This window comes from Triticum urartu, chromosome 2, assembly GCF_003073215.2.
Source record: "Triticum urartu cultivar G1812 chromosome 2, Tu2.1, whole genome shotgun sequence".
NCBI classification, from domain to species: Eukaryota; Viridiplantae; Streptophyta; class Magnoliopsida; order Poales; family Poaceae; genus Triticum; species Triticum urartu.
The window spans coordinates 96,270,322-96,275,036 of NC_053023.1; positions in this window are offsets into that span (position 1 = coordinate 96,270,322).

A 4,715-nucleotide genomic window follows, 5' to 3' on the forward strand; every position below is an offset into this window, starting at 1 on the left:
GAGTTTCTTCATCAGATCCGCTTGGGATCGCATATTCTTCATCAAATGGAACAAGGTCCTTTGATGGCATGGTGGAAATCGGAACAGCATCGATCAGATTTTCATATGAGCTGGTCATAGGCTTCATCTTTTTTGGAGCTGAAGATTCTGGAGCACTTGATGCTTTCCTTTTCTTCACTGCAGCTCGCTCTGCAGCCTTCGTTTTCTTCACATCTGATGCAGATGGAAGGATAGGAGTTGGTGTAGGCGCAGGTGGAGCTGAGGAATCTGGTTGAATTTCCTCAGGCACAACTGATGCAGTTGCCCTGACTTCTTCAGTTTCTTCAGGCGCACCACTAGTGGATGCCCTGGCAATTTCTTCAGCGGCTGGAATGGAGTCATCAGCCCTGGAACTAGCATTTTCTTCAGCAGCCTGAAAATCATCAGCGGTGCTGGCATGTTCTTTAGTTGGCTGAGCAGAAGCTTCAGCTTGAGGAACTTCTTGTTGCGATGGGGCTGCAACATTTGTGAACTTTTCAGTCAGTTTCACAAACCTGACTTTGGCTCCCTACCAATCAGCATAGTATGAGTCAAATTTGTCGCTCAGGGCTTTGATGTCAGCCTGCATCTTGACAAGTTCTTCAGTTGTCATCTGGACAACATTTTTCTTCAGTACTTTCTCTTTTCTGTACTGCGATTTCTTGATCTCTCTGGCCCTATCATATTTCCATTTCTCCTCTTGGATGAAATGATGTAACACCCCGGATGTAACTTTCCCAATTTGTACTCCAACTCTTGCCGTTTCCGGCGTTAAGTTATATTTATTTCCTCGGGTTCGGGTCTTTGTCTCCGTGTGTTGTTGTCGTTGTCATGCATCTCATATCATGTCATCATGTGCATTGCATTTGCATACGTGTTCGTCTCATGCATTCGAGCATTTTCCCCGTTGTCCGTTTTGCATTCCGACGCTTCGTTCTCCTCCGGTGGTCATTTCTAGCTTTCTTTCGTGTGTGGGGATTAAACATTTCCGGATTGGACCGAGACTTGCCAAGCGGCCTTGGTTTACTACCGGTAGGCCGCCTGTAAAGTTTCGTATCATTTGGACTTCGTTTGATACTCCAACGGTTAACCGAGGGACCGAAAAGGCCTCGTGTGTGTTGCAGCCCAACACCCCTCCAATTTGGCCCAAAACCCACTTAACTCTGCTCCATCATCTAGAGCGTTTGATCACGATCGCATGGCCGAAAACTGCACCTCATTTGGACTCTCCTAGCTCCCTCTAGGCCTATAAATAGACCCTCTCCGAAATCTCCTTCCCCTTCCTCCCGAAAAACCCTAGATCCACCTCATCGCGCACCACCGGACAAAACTGCACCGACGGACATTGTCCGGATCCTCCCCGCCGCTGCCACGTGTCGCCTCCTCATTCACCGCCGCCGCCGTGCCCACTTCACCGCCTCCCGCCGCAGCTGGCCCGCGGGGCCCGCGTCAGGCCCGCGGGGCCCGTTCCCCCGCCGCCCCTCCGTGCCAAGCTCCAGGGAGAGGAGCTCCCGAGCGACCTCATCGTCGGTGCCCTGCGTGCCGCCGTGGCGCCATCGCCGCCGGACACCGCCTCCTCCGCCTCCCCGCGCCGCTTCCGCCGCCCAGCCACCGTGCCGCGCTCCGGTGACCGAGCGCGCCGCCCCGCCATCTTCTCCTCGCCGCCAAGCTCCGGCCGGTCCTCTCCGGCGAGCTCTGAGGATTCTGGCGAACTTCGTGATCCGTGCCCGGATCCCAGATCTGTGAACAGTGAAACCCTAGGTCGTTTTTTTTCTCTAAGTCCCGAAATTTTCAGTTCAAGTGTTCATGTTCACGGCTCCGTAACTTTGCATACGTAGCTCTGATTCATGCATATAGCATATCAAAATGTTCATCTCAGAGAGTACATCATTTCATTCCATTGCATCATTTTCATTTGAGTTCATCTTGATGCCCGAAATGCTGTTAGAAGAGGGCTACTTGAGTTAATTGTCAGGTCTGCTACTCTGTTTAGTACTTTTGTCATTTTTGCCATGATTAATGTGTGCATGATATGCCCTGATGCTCTACATGTGTTTTGTTTAGGGTTTTGTCATCTCTCCAGAGGTGCAACCCATGTATTTTTGTGATGTGTGTGGTGTCTAGTGCAAGCTTGCAAAGTGGTGCACTTGCTAATTATGTTTTCAGGGACTTGGAGATTTCACTAAGTCCTGGAGCTGTTTATCTCATGATGCCATATGTTCTTGTTGTTTCCTAGTGATCCGTACCTCTTTTGAGGATGATCATTAAGGGAGTTTTGTTAATATTGTAGTGCTCTATCCATCCATGTCTTTGTTTGCAATTATGGAGCACCCTAGCTTGAGTCAACCGAGCTCTACTTTTGCTACTTTGTGAATCTGGGCAGATTGGCAACTTGTTTGCAATTTTGCCGGTGATGTTGTAGTTGATCCATGCATGCTATGCTATTGTTATTGCCATGTCTAGATTTCATTTTGTGCCTTCTTGATGGGTGTATGCTTGTCTTGCCATGACTTGCACCGTAGTGAGTGCATCGAGCTCGTAAACATGCCTACTTGAATTATATTTCAGCATGTGCCAGTTTTCACTAAGTATGAAAACTGATTATGTTTTTGCTATGTTCACATGCTTGCAATTGTATTTTCTGATCCCTTTTGGCTCAAGGTCACTAAGGGACTTTTGTTAAGCTCTTTGATTAGCTCCATGCCATGCTTTACTTTGCCATGTTTAGATCCTGTAGCATGTAGTTTTGTTGCTCCGAAGAGGGCTACCTGATCTGAAATTCCAGACAAGTGTTAATTTCACCAAGTCTGAGATCTGTTTGTCATATGCATTTTTGCCATGCTTGTTTGAACCTGTTAATGGGTGAATTGGACGTAGCTCAGTCCTAGACTTTTGCTAAGCATCTTGTATGCATCCCTGCCATGTATTTTGTTGTCATGTTTGGGTGCTGTAGCATGTTCATCTCATTGCATTTAGATGCCTACTTGCTGTAAATCGCAGACCGGTGTCATTTTTGAATCGCTTGCCATTTCCAAACCGTAACTCCGATTCCGGCGTTCTTTATATCGTTTTCAAGCGATTTCATATCATCTTTCCGGTGGCACACTTAGATTTACAAGTTGAGGCCAGGTTCATGCATTTCCTGTCATATCTTGCATTTTGCATCCCCGATCGCATCCCGCATAGCATATCATCTTTGCATTGTGTTGTTTGAGTTTGCACGTGGTTGATTGTATCCTTGTTGCTTGTTTGTCTTGTTTGGGTAGAGCCGGGAGATGAGTTCGCTAACGAGGAGCCCGTTGAGTTTGCTTTTGAGGATCCGGTCAACTCTGACAACTGTGCAGGCAAGATGATCATACCCTCGAAATCACTACTATCTTTGCTATGCTAGTTTGCTCGCTCTTTTGCTATGCCAATGCTATGATGCCTACCACTTGTTTTCAAGCCTCCCAAATTGCCATGTCAAACCTCTAACCCACCATGTCCTAGCAAACCGTTGATTGGCTATGTTACCGCTTTGCTCAGCCCCTCTTATAGCGTTGCTAGTTGCAGGTGAAGATTGGAGGCCGTTCCTTGTTGGAACATTTATTTTACTTGTTGGGATATCATTATATTATCTTGTTATCTTAATGCATCTATATACTTGGTAAAGGGTGGAAGGCTCGGCCTCTCGCCTAGTGTTTTGTTCCACTCTTGCCGCCCTAGTTTCCGTCATATCAGTGTTATGTTCCCGGTTTTTGCGTTCCTTACGCGATTGGGTTATAATGGGAACCCCTTCATATTTCGCCTTGATTAAAGATTTTCCAGCAATGCCCAACCTTGGTCTTACCATTTGCCACCTATCCCTTTTTCCCTTTGGTTTCCGGAGCCCGAGGGTCATCTTATTTTAACCCCCCCCCCCCGGGCCAGTGCTCCTCCGAGTGTTGGTCCAAATAGAGCCACTTGAGGGCTGGTTTTAGTTGTACGTAGTGTTCATCTGAGTGTGCCCTGAGAAAGAGATATGTGCAGCTCCTATCGGGATTTGTCGGCACATTCGGGCGGTGTTGCTGGATTTGTTTTAACCTGTCAAAGTGTCTTGAGTAACCGAGATACCGAGTCTGATTGGAACGTCTTGGGAGGAGGTCTATTCCTTCGTTGACCGTGAGAGCTTGTCATGGGCTAAGTTGGGACTCCCCTGTAGGGATTGAACTTTCGAAAGCCGTGCCCGCGGTTATGGGCAGATGGGAATTTGTTAATGTCCGGTTGTAGATAAATTGAACCTTAACTTAATTAAAATGAATCAACTGAGTGTGTTACCGTGATGGCCTCTTCTCGGCGGAGTCCGGGAGGTGGACACGGTGTTGGAGTAATGTTTGCGCAGGTTGTTCTCTAGTTTCTCACTCGTGCTTTGCCTCCTCTTCTTGCTCTCTTTTGCGAATAAGTTAGCCACCATACTTGCTAGTCGCTTGCTGCAGCTCCACCTTATATTTACCTTGCCTTACCTACAAGATTAAATAGTCTTGATCGCGAGGGTGCGAGATTGCTGAGTCCCTGTGGCTCACAGATTACTATTACACCAGATGCAGGGCCTGATGATTCTGCTCCAGGAGACGCGTATGAGCTCAAGTGGGAGTTCGACGAAGACTCTCAATGTTACTATGTTTCCTTTCCCGATGATCAGTAGTGGCGCCCAGTTGGTGGTGATTGGGACCGTGTCG